The sequence below is a fragment of the Tetrao urogallus genome (assembly GCF_951394365.1).
Source record: "Tetrao urogallus genome assembly, chromosome: 6".
Classification (NCBI taxonomy): Eukaryota; Metazoa; Chordata; class Aves; order Galliformes; family Phasianidae; genus Tetrao; species Tetrao urogallus.
The window spans coordinates 19,713,968-19,732,034 of NC_136819.1; positions in this window are offsets into that span (position 1 = coordinate 19,713,968).

The window sequence follows — 18,067 nt, forward strand, 5'->3', positions numbered from 1 at the left end:
CTTACTAAATGCTTTTTGTCTGCATGGACAGTAAATGACATCCTCAGGATTTTCTTTGTTCCATCAAGGTGCCTTGGAGCCTGAGGTTGGCTTTCTCTACACCTCCTAGTCTTAGTCTGAATGAAAACACAGAATAGGAAGGTAGTGCTTGCTCAAAGCCACTTGTATAGTAGCCCTTCAGCGGTGAGGAATGTTTACCATCTTTTTATATTTTGTGCATTGATTTGCTTAGGTATTCAGGTTGACTAAGAAGGTCTCTGTCAGTCCCTAAATCCAAAGGGAGTTTTGCATAGATCAGTGGCCCCACTGTTGCTCAGCTTCTTTGTTGTTTTTGATGTGGTACGAAGCAGCTGGAAGATGTCTCAAACGACAGCTATGAATTCCCATTTGTTAAATAAAAAAATAATAAAGTAAAATCCCTGACTGCAGTAAAGCCCACATAGCCTCTAGGCATGGTGGAATAATTGCTCCATGAAACATAAACAAGCTGGTGTGATTCAGAATAGCAGGCATGGCTACTCTCGCTTATATTTGGTACTGACTAGCCTAAAGCTAGTCCTAAAGCTGTCTTTGCTTATTTCTTTCTGTAATGTAGAGCTGAAGGAACTTTTTGCAGCTGACATGTTGGTCTATAGACTCTTTCTCTGTCACTGCAAGATTTTAAGATGTGGAGTTATACCAGTGAATAAATTTGGGGGTATATTTTTCTTTCTTCTGAGTTGCTTTAGTTCTTCTGAGACATAAATATGCCAGGTTACCGTAAACTCTTTTGAGAGAGTTGATCAAAATTGCTGTTGTGTAACTACTGACAGTTAAACTTCTAGTGCTACAAAAATCCACCCAGACAGAAAGAAACATAGTGATTTAATCCATTAAAGAAATTGGCATTGAGAGGCTGTCAGATTTAACTTTTTTTTTGTTTCTGAGATGATTTTGGGTACCAGCTTATGGTTTATACTCGGCATCACTGAAATTCAGCAAGCTCTGGAGATTGATAGAATACAAGACTGTTTTGCTCCTTTGTCAGAAATTTCTAAGGACAAAGAATGGGATGAATGAGAAATAAATTCTGGAAGAAGTCCAAGAGTAAATCCAGGAGGAGGAAATGGAAAGCTGCTCTACAAAATTAGCAAGGTCAGCCTTTGAGGGCATCAACAGAGAATCAGGGAATGCCACTTCCTTAGCATAGGTACTTATTGTAAATAAAGTAATACAGTAAAGAATCTTTAGTTTAAGAAAGCTCTGTACAGTTTGTCATTTTGAAAATGAATCAACCTTAAAGATGGGCTTTTGTGAGTTCACAAAATGACTGATGATGAATTTGGCACTCTTTACATATATATGTCTAGAAAGGTATGAAGTACAAATCTATTGATAAGTTGTGTTGGAGTCCTGTTGTCACTATAGTCAGTGATGACTTATCCTGGAGTTCATAATGATCTTCAGGCCAAATCAGCTCTGGAAACTAAGTGCATTTCCTATTCATTTCATTAACAATCTTTTTCTGTACATGAGGGAGACATTCAGCCATTCAGTTCCTCCTCTTGCAGGCAGATGATTCTCTTACCAAATGTTCAGAGTGCCTATTAAGCTCAATAAGTGTCATTCAGTATACTCATTATATGGTTCCATTAGATATAAAGAAACACTTTGCTGCAGAATCCCCAACAAAATGGGAACTCTGGTAACATTCATCCTAAGCAGAGAAATTAGGATAATTTACTTAAATTTACATTACTTTTTGCTCTTTTTTGCTCTTTGTTAGCAGAGACAGATATGATAATCTCCACCACAGTGGAGAGTAGCCAATGTAGGCTACCTTTTCCAAGTGTGACATATTGGCTTTATTGGATATACTGATGGTTGTTTTTGGCTTGTAACTTTTAACTGACTGTCCTTCACAGAGAAGGCCTATTTTCCTTTTCTCCATTACCAAATCATCATTTAAAAAAATGTACTTGATTTGCATTTTAGTTTTTTATACATATACATGGAGTTGGTTACCTGGATTTGTATCTATATTTCTGTGGTGTTTTGTAATCTGAATAATATGTGTTTTTCCTCTTTATTATTTTAGGTATTCAGCATGGTAAGGTACATCCTCCTTTCCTGTTTATGGTTCTTCTAAACACTTTTCTGATTTTCGAAAAGCATTAAGGGTAAAAACTCACAATAGAAAAGGAAAGTGCGTGCTTCCTGGAGTCAGCTTTGTGATGATTGCAGTAGGGAGTGGGTCTGGCTTTCTAACTCAGTGAAAGAAGTGTAAAATCTCTGATGTTGGGTGAATTCATAGGAAATAAAGGCTGTGTGATGGAACTTTCTAATCCCTCTGTATTCATGATTTCACTGATGTCTGAGATGCAGCAGAAATATGCACCTATCTCAGCCAGTGACCTGATCAGCTGTGAACTTTTTGCTTATTGAGGTGTTACCAGAAAGACTGCTTCCTACTTCAGTCTTGATAGATCCTGACTCATGAGGACAAACTCTGAGTTTTATGAGAAGTTAGTACTACTTTCACTGGGTCAGAATTCTGAAGGGTTGTTTCCTCAGATGGTAATGGTCCAAGCATAGATATTAATGCTCTGAATTGCTTCTTGTGGGTGTAAAGGGAAAAGTAATTATTTGATGAGATAATGGCTTTGAAAGCATAAGATAAAAATTGAGGAAGTGAGAAGAGCTGCAGACAGATCTATCTGATTCAGACATCATTATGGTTCTAAATATATTTCTGTTAATGCACAAAGGTATCATTATATACACTTGTATATACACACAGTGCCACTGAAAGAAAATAATTTCAGTATGGAGAGTACTCACCAGATAATTCAGAACCTTTTGAAGAAGGTGGCATGGAAACAAATCCCTGCTCTTATGGAAAAGACTCTTTGATCCTCTGGCCTTGATTTTCTGCTGCTGTAAACTGGCAGGGTTCCACTGAGGCCATTTGTGTTCATGTAGCAGGCAGGATCCTGGTATTTACAGCTTTCTTAGCTGAAAGAATACAAAACCAAATCAATTGCTGATTTAACTCTACTCGATGCAAGGCAATATATACAGACCATTATCTTTATGAGAAAATATTCAAAGAGACAATGCAAACTAAATGTAAAAAAACATATTTTTAATTGTTTGGTTACTAATTTTACGCAAGTCATTTTGGTTTTTCTCTAGTGTTGTGTGCTTAGAACATTGTTTTTGCGTTGATAAAAACATCAGATACATTTTCAAGTCATGTTCAAATAGTGAAACTTGATTATATATGTAACTACTAAGCAATCCCACTTCCTTTGAAATTTTTTGCCCTCTGCATCTTGGTGAGGAGTAGAAACGGACTTAGCTTTATCTCAAACTTGTTTTAAAATGGTCTGCTGTCCTTTGTGAAAACATGTATTTTATATAAAGGAGGATTCTCTCCATCTGTAGGAGAACACTAACTTCAAATTCCTAATTATTCAGCGACTTCATGCATGTCATGATGTGGTTCAGTGGCCACACAGTATCAATGGGACACTTGGATAGCAAGCTGATTTGTATCCCGTTCTTCCCTACCCTTGGTTTTACTCAGGAGTGTAAGCACTACCTTGGGAAATAGGAAGGCAGTGACTGGGAAGGCTGAGGCAGGGGTTCGTTAGCCCTGTTTGCTTGCTGTGGCTGCGCTGAGATGTCTCACAGCCCTTCTCCGCAGGCTGCAGCTCAGCTGGGGCTCTCTCAGGCCACCCCCAGTGAGGAAACCCTCAGCAAGGGATCTCACTGGCCTTCAGTTCCCTGCACCGCAGAGCTGAGTGCTTACACTAGCTCAGGGCATTCCCACTGCGGTGTGCTTTCTTGTGGCAAGGTGTCAGTTGGTGCAGGTGGGTCTGAGGTGCAGCATGTGTCCTGGACTGTGCTGGGAGGGACAGGTCCTCCCCACACTCCTCCTGGGCGCTCCCAGGTGCTATGTTTGCCAATCCCCCTGGGAAAACGGAGCCGACAGTTTTCTCTTGGTTGAAATGGTACTGATTAAGTTCACCTCGAAAGACTGAGCATTAAGGGCTCTTTGAAAGGTGATGAGAACACTGAGTTTGTGACTGCTGGCAGTTGGAAGTGATGCATTGTATTTTGCTGGCAAGGTACTGTAAGCCAGTGGTGCAGGTGTACAAGCTGTGAAAAGCCACGGAGTTAGAACAGAGATCATTTTACTGCTTGTTTATGAGAAGTTTGCAAGAAGAAAAGCAAGTATTAGAAAGCACTGTCATTTGTATAGACAGGCTAGTTTATTTGCAATTGCAGTGCCCAACAGTTAAAATGGAAATCAATTTTAATGCCTTATGAAAATGCAGAAATATTTGTCTCATTTACAGCACTTCCAAAGAGGACAGATAATAAAATTCCCCTGATTAACAATCTGTAATTTTATGTGCTCTGTGGTGTCTAGTTCAGAACATCTATCCACATAAACATGCTTCAAAATAATAAGCAAAGATAGATCTGAACAAACTCCCTAAATCTAACTTCACTCTGAATTCCAGGCTGTAGTAACTCTCTCTGTATATTCAAAGCTGTCCCTGATCTGAATATCCCCAAGCTTTGAGCAAATAGATACTTTACTTTAAAAATCTCTAATCAAACATTCCTCAAGCAACCATTTAGCATCTGTTTGGACTACAAACAAAAACCCCAAAGCAGTTGGGGACCTGCCTGTATGAAAAGAACCTGAGAACACCATTAGAATTACTGCATTATACAGGGAGATAATAGTATTCTAAAGAGTAGAATTAAATGGAAAAAGATATTTTTCAGGAGAGTGATCTATACTAAAATATTTTGTTGGCTTGATAAAATTCTTGAGAACCTTTCAATGCACAATTGAGAAATGAGTGTAGTCATTCGGTAATTCATGTGGATTTACAACAGCTATCTCTCGAGCAATTAAAATGAGATTAAAAAATGTGTGGGATTCTTCAGTGTATTTTGTGGCAATTCTAACACCATAAATTAAGGCTTTAGCCTCATTATGTCATATGTTACTACAGAATTCGTTCTTTTGTGGCTGCTGTGGTTGAGTATCGGGGCAGCACTGTTTCTGGAGTGCAGGTGTGTACTTGCAGCAAGTAGACCTCACTTTCAGTAAGCTGTCTTGAACCCATCTGCTTTTCTGTGCATTTGTATAAAGCCTTGTAATATGCATTACGATACACATAATTCTTAGAAAGAGGCTTCATTTATTATGTTGCTAATGCTCCTCAGAATAACTTTGCTAGAGGACAAATTTTGCCCATTACTTGGAAGTGTTAACTCTGCTGCTTGGATTTGCTGAATTTTATATATTTGTTCTTTGAGGGAGAAATGTTGAAATACATTTTTTTTCATCCTCTCTTCCTTATTTTTTATTTTGTCTTTACTCCACAAGATTTACAACTGGCTTCCCTGCACTTGACGAGATACTACATTAATCCAATGAGCTACTTTCCTGTTGGATAAAATTTCACTGTAAAAAAGATGGAAGGCTGGTGCTTGGGCCAGGAAACATCAAAGCACCGTTAGCATTTCACACACTGTCTTAGCATTTGCAAAGCTTTCAAAAACAAACAATCAGTAAAATACAAATGATGGTCAGCCAGCAAACTGAATGAGAATTTAATTCCAAGTTGCCTTTGTTTAAGTCAGCTGCCTGCAAGTCAGCTTCTCTGCCCACCAAGGATTCTGTTAACTAACATATTTCAAAATCCAGACTGTCAAAAATATTGACAGCTAGCACAAGCTGAGTAGCATTTTCTGCAGCAGAACTGTGATCTGTTTAAGTCTCTTTGTTTGGGGTTGTGAAACACTTCTTGAATTCTGCAGATTTATTTGCCATGCACGAACATTAATAACATGAACTGTAAAAAGAAAAATAATGGCTCAGTGGATATCTTCCTGCTGAAAGCAGGGAGAAGAGAGCTGATGGGAAGAGAGGTTGTCTGAACAGCCAAATATTGCCTGTGAATGTGACATTTCATGTCTTGCTTTTCATTCTTTTGCAATATTAGTATGAGAATCCTGGTTATCAAAAGAGTTGGCTGAATAACACTCTTTTTCAGACACCCAAACCCAGATTTATGAATATATTGGTGAATCAGCCATCCAAATTCAGATGGTTATTATTCCAAGAGTAATAATATCACTCAGGCTGTATTTTACAAGGTGCTTGCAGCTGAGGGCATTTCCCAGTTGTAAGTATTCAGTCCTGATCACAAATGTTTGAATAAATGTTTATCTGGTATTGCTTGTTCTCCTATAATTCTCAAAATTTCATTTTGTTCTTTTGATACTTTTCACTTGCTGCCCCAGAACCAACAGGTCAAGGTCAACCTTCAAAGATAATATTGAAAAAAAATACCTTGGAGTGCTCTAAACAGAAGTGATGAAATCAAGAATGAAATAAAATGAAATGATGTTAGGATTAGGAGGATTGCTGAAATTGATGCCTACTAAATTTGGGAAGTAATTCTGAAATTGGTGGAGCTCATTTGCTAAGGGCAATTAAAAAACGCCTGAAAAAATATTGGAGACTATACTATAGTATAGTCTGCATCAGACAGCAACTGGATTTGATTAATATTTTCCCTCTAAGGCTTGGTATACATGAGAATGAATGGCTGGTGTCTAAAAGAATTTTACTTGTTAAGACTTGGGATTTCAGTTCTTATAATTGAAAAAGACTGCTTCGATATATTGATGCAGGTTCAGTCTGACTGTTTGAATTCCAGAGCATCTCTACAAGCTCTTGATTTGTACACAGCCTGGACTGTCAATTTGTTATGTGTCACTGCCAGTGTTTGTGCAAATGGAAAAAGATATATTATTCAAATATTTTGCTGTTCTGAACAACTTAGTTACATTAAAATTGCACAGTAAGATAACAGAATAACAGAATTGGCTTTTCTCCCCTGCTTTTAAAAAAGCTTCATTTAGAAGCAAACTTGAGGCGGAATTTTGGATCAGAACCACATCAGTGTTTTGAGAAAACCTGTATCTGCATGTAGCTCTTTCTGATGACATTGTGGTTCAGCTTTAAGCTCTCTGCCTAAGTAAATGACATCACTCTTGATCTTATTTTGGAATATACAAGGCTAAGCTTTTTCTGGAATCCAAAAATGCCATCAACTCAATATTCGCAGAGCATGCTTTTTTTACTCTTTATTCTTCTTGCCCTTATAAATCTTAACTGCTACACTATATTGCAATCAATATCACGTAACACATAGAGAACAGGATGTAGCATTGCCACATTTTTCAGCAGGAGTGGGGAACCTTCTGCTTGCCAAGAGCTGAAGAGGCCATTGAAATGCCTTTAGTTGGCCTCTTGTCAATTTGAATGGGGATATATTGACTTCAGTTTGCATTTCCCATATTTTTGTGATTTATTTGTTACCCAAATCAGGGAGGTGCTACTGGTTGAAATAGTTTGGACCAAAACTCAGTTCAATGAACTCCAAAATATTCTGTCTTATGATCACTATAAATTTCTCTTGATTTGTCCCATCACAGCTTTGTCAACCAACACACCCAACATAGGGACTCTTCCTGTGGCCTCGTGTAGTTGTTCTCTTGAAACTGCATTGCAGGTTCCCTGGGACACTTCCAGTGAATTGCAGCTTACCCAGGGATGATTGTTTTTATTTTTATTTTCTCTACCAAAACATGCTTCTGGATAAGCTTGCCTCACCCTATCCTTCCCAAAGGGATGCCTAGAGCAGACTATCAATGCCTAGACTATTTAATAAATAGACTATTTACTACTTGTTGGTTTAACTGAGTGTTCAGTTTTGCTTTTCAGTTTACCTTCCATAACCTTTATTTTCCAGATAGAATTCTACTTCTAGGGCCCAGCACTGAGAAAACAAAAATCTGTTTCTTTAAGACATCACAATATTAAGGGAGGAAATTGCTACTTCATAGTGAAGTTTCTCTGTTTTAAGTGTTAATTGTTTTAAAGCACTTTGGAATTTTCTGTGGCCTCTAGTCTTTTTCTTTTTTTTCTTTTTTTTCCTATGAATGATAGTTGATACAATCTCTTACAAAATGGGGTTAAAAAAAAAACACTTTGCTGCCCTAGTTTCAAGTAACCTTCTGAAGTTCAAGTGGACCAATTACACATAAGAGGACAACAACTTTTGTAAAGCTTCATTTGAATCCCAGAGGGGAAAAATGATAGAAAATCAATTAACTTTCCACATGAAAAAATAGCTCATATTACTAAGCTTTCCTTGCATAGTTTCTTGATTGTGTTTGGAAGCAAATTGCCTTGATTATACCTTTGACGGGAAGGAAAGCCTTTTAATTAATTTAATACATGCTATAGCAGTGCTGAATTGTATCATGGAACGATTAAGTGGGTCTCCACTGATATTTTTGCCCTGTTGAAAATGGATATTGCTTGCTTAGTGAGTCATACTCTTGCTGGGTTGACGCCATTATCTGTTCATTGCAGAGCATGTGACATAGAAGCTATTAGGGCCATTCATATATATGAGAAGCTAAATGGAGTAAACAAAAAGCCAGTTTCAGTGAAGAGTCTGAAATGTTTCCTCTGGTCAAAATTTTGGAGAAATGCGAGCTACATTTCAGTCTCTTGTACCCACAGTGGGGGCTGAACCAGGCACCTGAGCACTAACACAGCCCCTGCTTGGGGATATTCAGGCTTCACATCTAATTTCTGCTGGTCCTAGACTGAAATTAGAAGTGGAAGTGATTCTCTGCATCCTGTACTGATAGGTGGTCCTCAAACTGCTGTTTAACTATGAGCTACTGATAGTGAATTTGTAGCAGCATTGAATGCATGAGCTTCTTCTTAGAATCAGTGTTTATCTCAAGCTCTTAGCCAAAAATAGTTGCATTTGTTGTTTGCTGAGAATAAGATTTTTAAATGATACTATTAATTCAAGTGTTCAAAATACAATGAGAAACATTTTTTATAAATAATATGTTCCTTTGTCATTAATGTTGTTACATTATAATTTTGAAATGAAATTAATATTAGGAAATATCTTGATTTGACTGATAATGGTCATTTTCTTGCAGTGCTAAACTACTACAAGTGGGTCACTGTGCGTTCCCTAGTGGGTCTGTGCCAACAGTCTGTACAGCTGATTTTGTACCGGCGTCTGCTGGATCTTTTATGTGGAAGTGCACAAGCAAATATCCAACAGGTGGATAATAAAGGAAAGAGTCCACTACAGGAGAATCTATTTGATGAATTCACTCACAGAGGTCTGAACTCAGATAATATATCATCACACATTTTTCTAATATTCCAAGGTCACGAGTAATGAAAAATGAAAAACTGTACAAGTGAGGAGCAGTGCTCTTGCTGCATTCTCTGTTCTTTCTGATTTCTCAGAGAAGTGCCAGCTGGTGAAGGATCTGTTTATAAAAGAAAACTAGTTACTATGGCTTGAGAGTGATTCAGGATGGGAGAGGAAGCTTTCTTGCATCAATGTGAGAGTGAATATGTGCTGGAAATGAATTTTAGACTTGATGAATTGTGGCTGTGAGTGCTGTAGCACAGGACTGGTATGTTCTGAGCTAGCGAGTTCTGCATTATTTAGAGATTTAATTTAATTAAAGATCTTGGATTTAATAACTAACATTTTGAACTGTGACAGAATTGGGCTGGCAAACATCAGTATGCAAAGAGAGTGGTCAGATGCACTCTCTAGACTTGTGCACCAGTGAAAATACTTAGTATTGTCTAGAATGGCAAAGCTAGCAAACAGAATAGCAGCATGACGTTCCTTGGCAGCAGGTAGGGAGATGTGATTTGCACCACTTACTTCATTAATGATTCACTTCCTTGAGGACAGGTTTCACATCCACTCATGGCTAATGCTGTGCCTGCCCCTTCCCAGGTCCTAGCAAGCTGCTGGCCACCCACTGGTCCTGCTCTACCTCCCATGGCCTTCACTGTGTGGTCAGGCCTGAGTAACTAAAAGCAGTCAGTGAATGGATTTGGGAAAACAATTGTATTTATTTTTCTCCCTGTTTGTATGAATGCATATTTGCTCTTTCTATCTGTGGCATGATTGGGCTAATGTATCTCTCTGAAGTTCCATCAAAAGGGATTATGCGAAAATAATTGTTCTTTTTTTTCATTATTTATTTCCTGTCATCACAAGTGCCACGTGTTTATATACTTCCTTAGTTTTCCTGAGTTAAAAGATGCAAAAAAATATAACATGCATTCATACTGCTGAATTTTGATCACATTTAAGTTCTATTTTTAAAGATTAACTTCCTCATCTCAAGAGAAAAAATGCATTCTACCTTCTGCAAAGGTAGATGGTTTGGGACCTCTACTGGTGCTGGGATCAACATCACAGTTAACTAAGATCTGATATCTCTGAAAAATGGAAGGGTGGGTCAAAGATTGAGAACTTCAGTGAAATATGAAAGCAACCAGATGTGTTCCACCAGTCCCGCCATAACTGGAATGTCGCCTCCTTTGGATTACCCTAAGAAACATGACGCCTTGCGATCTCAGGAAAAATATTATACACAGAATTTTTATTAAAAAGAAAAAAGAAAAAGAATTGATCTATTTCAGTGCTTGAATTTTCCACTTAGGCCTGGGCCCATTAATTCATGACTCAGGCAGTGCCCCATGAGTATAACAGAGCACAAACACAATCCCAAGTGTGCAGCTGGCTGATGGACTCTCCTTAGAGACTAGCAGATGTGCGCAGGGTTTAAGGGAAAGCTGACGCAGGGAGAAAAAGAAAAGGGAGTAACTAAACACTGTTTTTCTCATGAACAGAGATTGGAAGAGTGAGAGCAAATGCATGTGTCAGTTTGGGAATCTGGGTTAGAAAATTGCTATGGGGCTTGCTGAGCATCACCTAACAGCTCCAGATGGAGCTGTTTTCCAGCTCCAGATCTGGCCGCTGTTCTCCAGTACCTAAATCCCAAATAAAGCAAGTATTAGGGAGAAATTACTTCCTTACTCTTCTTTTATTCTTATTTCTCCAAAACAACGTGGGTAGGGGGAAAACAGTACCGACAACAGAGCCCTTCTCGCTGCAGAGCACATGGTGGCAGTGTTGCACCACCTCTGTGCTGTTGCCGTGCAGCCTGGCACAGCCGGCGGTCATTTACAGGCAATAAATAGCTCGGTGCAGTGGAGTGGTGCTTTACCCAGGGAATATTATACTTGGACGTGATAGCACTGATTGCATTTTCTATTAAAACAGAGAATAAAGTAAAGGGAAAAAAATATTATTTTTCTTTTTACTTCACGTGCTATTTTCATGCAATCCTAAGCACTGAAACAATTTGAATTTTGCAGCAATAATGTAGCTGGTATAGGAAAAATATATGACTAATTAGTTTCATTCCATAAAATCAACTGTACCTTCCCAAGAGGAATGCTTCGGATAATAAAACAACTCCACCCATCACACACACAGAAATCAGAAACTGTGTCATCATGACACTGTGAGGTTTCTCCCTCCCAAAAGCAAGCTTTACTATTCGAATATGCTAAGCACGAACTCCTGCTTTCAAAAAGATTTCTAGCCTAAACATCAGCCTGTCTGGCTGCAGAGAAATGGGGGTGCTGCAAAGAGCAAGAGGGCTGGGTTTTGAGCATGTTCCAGGCAGTTTTGGGGCTCAGAAGCCACGTATGCCTGCAGGCACTGCAGGGCTCCGTGCTATCAACACAGTCCCATCACAGTGCATCTGTGGGTCTGTTGAATTGTGGCCCTGCTGACCTGTTTGCCCAGTTGCTCCTTCCAGCCTGACAGGAGGGCCCCTCAGAGGTAGACATGAGCAGGAGAAGACTTGTACTATAAAGGCAGTGCTGACTTTAGAGCACTTCATCTCTGAAATGTCATCTGCATTTGTCCTGCTTTTGATGTTGCTGTTGCAATTTCAGTTGTTCCCTTCACAAGCCAGAGGTTTCCCTTATTTTTCATCTGCCTATGTTGAGCTCTATGCATTGATAGATATACCCTTGCCTGTGCTTCTGTCATAGTTCAGCTGATTTCCAGTTTACCAGCACAAAAGGAATGACTATTTTCCTTCTATCTCTTATAGGCCTAGACATGTTATCAATCGCTACCAGCTTGTTCCAGTTGCCCTTATCTCTGGGATCTTGGACTCAAATCTAGATCCAGTGACACGAGCAACACACCCAGGAGGAATCCCCAAAGCACTTGTTGAGCCTCCCTCCCTTGTCAAGCAGGAGAGGCCCAGAGAAAGAGGAAAGCTGCAAGGGCTTAAAACACTCTCTAGTCTCACAGAAAGGAAAATACTGGTTTCTTCAGATAGCAAATAACAGTGCTATCCTGAATTTGCTCCCATTCCACTAGCCATGAATATAAACAAAACCCAAAGTATTAGAACAAGAACTCCGAGTGAGCCACACTAAACCTACAGCTGAGATTCATGCTTCAAATTGGTGGATGTGGGTTGATCTCCATGTACAACACATACCCACATAAGCAAAAAAGAGAAAAACTTAAATAGAAATAGAATGTTAAGATAAAAATAAAGAAATATAAGGAATATTAGGATTAAACAAGAATTTGGGTCAAATCCCCACTAAGATTGCTGTAACTAAAAGCTGGCTAGAAACCACAAAAATGTATTGAAATAATTGATCAGTAATAGCAGTGACTTTGATAAAGTCTTTGTTTCAAAGTCTGAAGTCCTTTCTCAGCTGTCCATTTCTAGGATCAAGAGCCCTGTAATTTCATGTCTTCTCTATTTATTCACAGGAGGTATAGTTTAAGTCATAGTAGAAAAAAGCTGAATGGAAATTTGCTTAAGGCTGCTAACCAAGAGTTTGGTATCTAGTTAGCACCATCCTTTCCCTGAATATAACAACCAGGACCAAAGCCTTTAAAATGGATTCAAGGAGGAAATATAAGGGAATATAAGAGTCATACAATTTCCTTTTAGGTGCATAACATAACCTACATTACAATCATTATTTCTACAAGATTTTCCACAAGAGAAAGGAGGAAGAAATGGCCACAGCAATGAATGTCTTCCTAATGCAGATCTATGCTTGCAAATCCTTGAATCTCATCACCCACCTGCCATCTTCCCTGCCTCCGAAAAATGATACTAGCTCCCACAGCTCTTCAGCCACTGCTTTTTTGCTTTTTTTTTCTCCCTACTCAGGCTCTGCCAAGCCCACACTTGCTCCGCACCTGATGTGTGTTTGTATGACTTGTGTGATGTGTGATTTTCGGTACCCATTGGTGTACAGGCTGCATTGCTGAAGATTAACAGTCAGGATGAGTTTCCATGTGAGTGCATACAGTCTAAAGGCAAGGAAATGCACAACCGTATTTGTCTGAGCAATTTGTTTTCCCACTGCTTTCTACTTTTATTTTAAATCTGAGCTTGAACTGATGAGAAACAAACTCAAACACTATTAGTAAGAAAATGATAAACCCCTTTTGTAAAAATTGTCATCTGTGAAGTACAGAGAAACAACTAAGCTAAGCAGTTGTAATTGAAAAAGAAAGGCATTAAGAAAATGCATTACAAAACACACTCCTTAAAAAAACCTGCTGGCTTTTAGCTGTTTTCTCCCATTGCATATGAGTAAAATAATAATTTTCTAGTCTCAAGTGCTAAAAAAGGGAAACATTTGTCAGTTACTGTATTATCTATTAAGATAAAAAACTATGGTTTTGGCATCTTGTATTAGTGGCACAATGATCTTATTCACCACCTTCTACCAATCTTTTTTAAAGGCCAATATGAATGCCATTTTCATAGCCGAGGTACCAAGTCCACAGGATGCTCAGCAAGGCCACCTCAGTGTTTAGATTTACTTCCACTGAGCAGCAGAAATATTTCAGCAAGGGAAAGATTCTGAAGAGAAATACAGTAGCTACAGATAGTAAAGGCAGATGCTGTAGAATACTGACTGAAGGCTAGAAAGTAACAGAGACTGCTATGTTCATTGCTCATTGCTAGTTCACAGATCATGTGCTTTTGCTTTCCTATTTTATGTGGTCAAAAAAAACAACAAAATCCATGGTACATCATATATTTTCTCCTTCTTGGGAACAGAACAAAGAAAATATGTGAACTTCACATACAGCTGCTGAATTAAAAATCCTGTTTCATTAAGTAAGTAGAAATGATATATTGGGTGGGTTTCAGATGTAATACAAGCTCTTGCAATGGCAGAGGGCCAGATTCCCCATTCATCTGTGCAAATGTGGACAGAATACAACACTCATAGATCACACAGGACTGTGGAAATGCAATTGCCCATCCTGCTTTACTACTAAAACCAGTTTCCTCTCATCTCAAGTGACACAGGCATAGAAAATGGCCAAGGGAGAGAATGTCTCTGCTGTCCTGATTATCTTTCTGTTTATTCTTCTCTACTGCCTTGCAATCAGCAGGCAATCTGTTTTGTAGGAAACACCATTTCAGGCTGCATTGTCTTTGGGTCGGTTCCATTTCATGCTTTACTACGTATCAGTGGAAGCTGCTTGCTTTGGGGGTTCTGGGCATCTGCACCAGTAGAAGAGAGCTCCTGCAAGATGCTTAAAAATATATTCCAGCATTTTCCTTGCTGTTTTGTAACAGATGTTTTGTCCAGTCATATTAATCTATCATCTTGAAAACCAGTTCATACTAAAGAAAATGCATGACCTGAGTTTTCCTTCCACTTTTTCTTACTGTTGAAATACTTTATTGAGGTCAGAGATGTAGACCAGCAGTAGTCTGCATTAATTTGCCCCTCTTTCATAAGTCTATTATCTTTATTTTACCAAACATACAATATTTTCCAAAAGGAAAATTTATTAGAAATCCTTACTGCTCAGCTTGTGATTCAATCTATTGGGTTTCTTGCAGGTATGGGATGAACTGCATATTATTGCCTTATCTGAGATCACTGGGGCATCACTTCTTTCCCACAAGTTATTTTATTTGTAAGATCCTCAGCTCCATTAGCAACCGAGCTTTTGCCTACAAATTCAACTTTGTTGCTAGTACTGAAAACCAAGGCCAGGTTTTAGTTTGTGGGCTATAGCGTGGTTTTGAATTTCCCTCCATACTCCTTTCCCACTGCATGATGATCCCATTTCTTCTTTCGTTAATATCTGTGACACAAAAAGGATGTGCCTACTAATAAAATTTACTGGTGATGGCACTGGGAAGTGCTTTCAGTACAGAAAAGGGCCAGAACGCCAGTCAGGAGGCACTGTTTTCCCTCAAGAATAGAGTCAACATAAATTAGATGAAATTCAGTAATAGAGGTGAAAGGAAATTCACAGGAGGGATTTGCCAATAACTAGTCCTTATGGGAACTCATCAGAGTTCCAGGAAGAAGAGTGGGAAGAGGACACAAACAATGCATGTGTAGTAAAAATACACCCAGCTTCAAGTTCAACCTTCTGTTCTCAGCCTTTGAAATGCAGTTTCCCTTAGCAAGCAACATGGACAACAACAAGGAAAAAAGTGAATTATTATTCCATGATACGATAAAATTGTATATCTGTTTGTTTTGTTTATTAATGGTTTGGGGGTGCCTCTGCAACAGAGACTTTTGCTGTTCCAAAGATTCAAAAGACAGAGGGAGAGAAAAGGCTATTGTCTAAGTTTTTCTTTAAATGTTATCCCTGAAGGTGCATGTATTTGTCTGAATATAATTGCAAATGTCACAACTCTGATTTCAGCTTATGTGTTGCCTGACTTTCAGGGATAAGGGCACTTAAGTTGCTAGTAAGCTCCAGCCTAGAAATATTCTGGCCTTTTCAGTTCCTAAAGCATAATTCATAAACAGCATTTCCTTTCTAGCCTGCAGCAACCAGATTTGACATTTATGTATTGCTCCAGACATACATCACATAATGCTGCCAGAATCTTTATGATTAACTGATGTAATTGACTTCTGTGATAAAAAGAAATGTATGTGGGAGAATCCACAGAATAAAAAAAAGTTTCCATTTTTTTTCCCGAAGTTGTACTAAGAAAAGGAGGAAATACATCTTCTTTCCTGAGAACAAAGATTCCTTCATGGAAACAAACATATGCAAAGTCACTGCGTCAATACTGGTGAGAAGCAAGGGCAAGTCAAATTTATCCCACACCTAGACAGTGTCTCAGATCAACTTATTAGAGAGAATGCAGGAAGATACCAAACGGACAATTCATCAAGGAAGTTGGAGTGTCTCCAGGAAGGACTGACTTATACTTTTGTTTTTGGACTAACACTTCGCTGCTCAAGTATTAAGCTTCTTGGTATTGTTCTGTGGCACATCTGTCTAACTACATCTGCCTGGATAGGTAGGTGTATCTTGGTGTTGTTAAAAAAAGAAAGGTATGAAAATATGCAGTGTATCACAGGACTTGCACCTGAAATTATAGAGCAGAATGTCTCATATTCCATTCTTTTACTACCCGCTGTGAATGGGTTTTTCACAGAATCATAGAATTATTAAGGTTGGAAAAGATCACTAAGATATCATTTAGTCCAACCACCATTACCACCATGCCCACTGACCATGTCCTTCAGTACCACATCTCCTTATTTTCTGAAAATGTCCATTGGCGGTGAGCCCACCACCTCCCTAGGTGGCCTGTTCCAATGCATTACCACTCTTCCTGAGGAGAGTTTGTTCTTAAGATCCAACCTGACAGTGCCACTGTTAAAAATTCACAATTAAAAAAGCAAGTTGTTAATTTGGAGCAAGTCGCCCACTCTTAACAAAAATTTATAATTTGCTTTGAAACCACGTGATTACCTTTGAGCTCACAAGCTGAAGATTTCTGCGGTTCAATTCATTCAAAAGCACTTTTTTGGTAGGAATTCTGCAAAATGGGAAACAGCAAGGCAACCTTCAGATAGTAATGCACAAGGAGACACACAAGAGGGTAGTCACTTGACCATCATGTCCCTAACAGGAGTATTTCACATCTCATTGCAACCAGCATGAGAGAAAAAGCTTTTGTTTGTGTCTCAAAGGCTTTATATTTTAGCTTACAACTCTTGCTTTTTACCACTGTGTGTCTGGATAAAAGTTTATGAGAAAGAATATAATTTTCCTTTTGCTTGATGATTAAAGGGTGTCAAATTAATCAAAGCAATAGGAAAAAGGCTTTTGTTGATTTATTTATATATTACTGGAATGCAGCGTTAGTCTGGGAAATTTATCTTCCCAAGTAAGACAAACCATGAGATCCCAGAGGTTCGATCAGTGATACCAGGGTAATTTGTAACGAGGGACTGGAGCACCATGCCTTGTGTGTGAAGAGCTGATGATGGCAATCTAATCTTCCTACTGCATATATTAAGAGCTCCTCTTTTTGTTCCGTATCGCGGCAGCGAACCAAAAGGAATGACAGGCACTGTGTGAACCCCCAGCTAGTTGTTTTTTTACTGCAGAACTGAACTTCAGCAATGGGAAATAAATAAGAATACTTCAAGACCTAGAGAAACCTGTTGTTCTTGTGTTAATAAAAGAAGATTGAATGGAAGATGGAATAAGACAGAGAAGATTAAATGACTCCTTATCTCATAGCACAATGACATTTTCTTATCCTTCTTAGAATTCGTGGCCAGCTTTAGGAGTTGTGCTAGTAAACACTTATATTAAAATTCAAACTACTTGCTGAACTTTAAAATATTTTCTCTAATGCTCATTAGATTGGAAAGAAATCTTCATTATTTCTCTATTTGCAAATGGCTTCCTTCTGTCAACGTTATTTTGTGAGTCATCAGTGGCTGATGCATTTCTTTACCTTTTACAGTGGTTAAAAATATAGAATGATACATATTATGAAGTAATAATTTATGACAAGGTATGCAGTACGCAAAATGTCACATAGTTTGCAGAGATTAATGCATGAACCAAGTGCAAATACATTAACTTAACCAACTATCTGGAAAGCAAGATTAATGAAAGAGGGAAATGAATGCAGTGTAGAAAGAAAAAGGCATTGTGGTGACAGTATGTTTTATATTGTATATGTATTTAATATAAGGATCTCTGTGAATTAATAGCTCATCTCTGAGTTCAAGTACACAGATATTCGTCTCTGGTAGGGGTGGTCATGCAATCTGAGTGGGCCA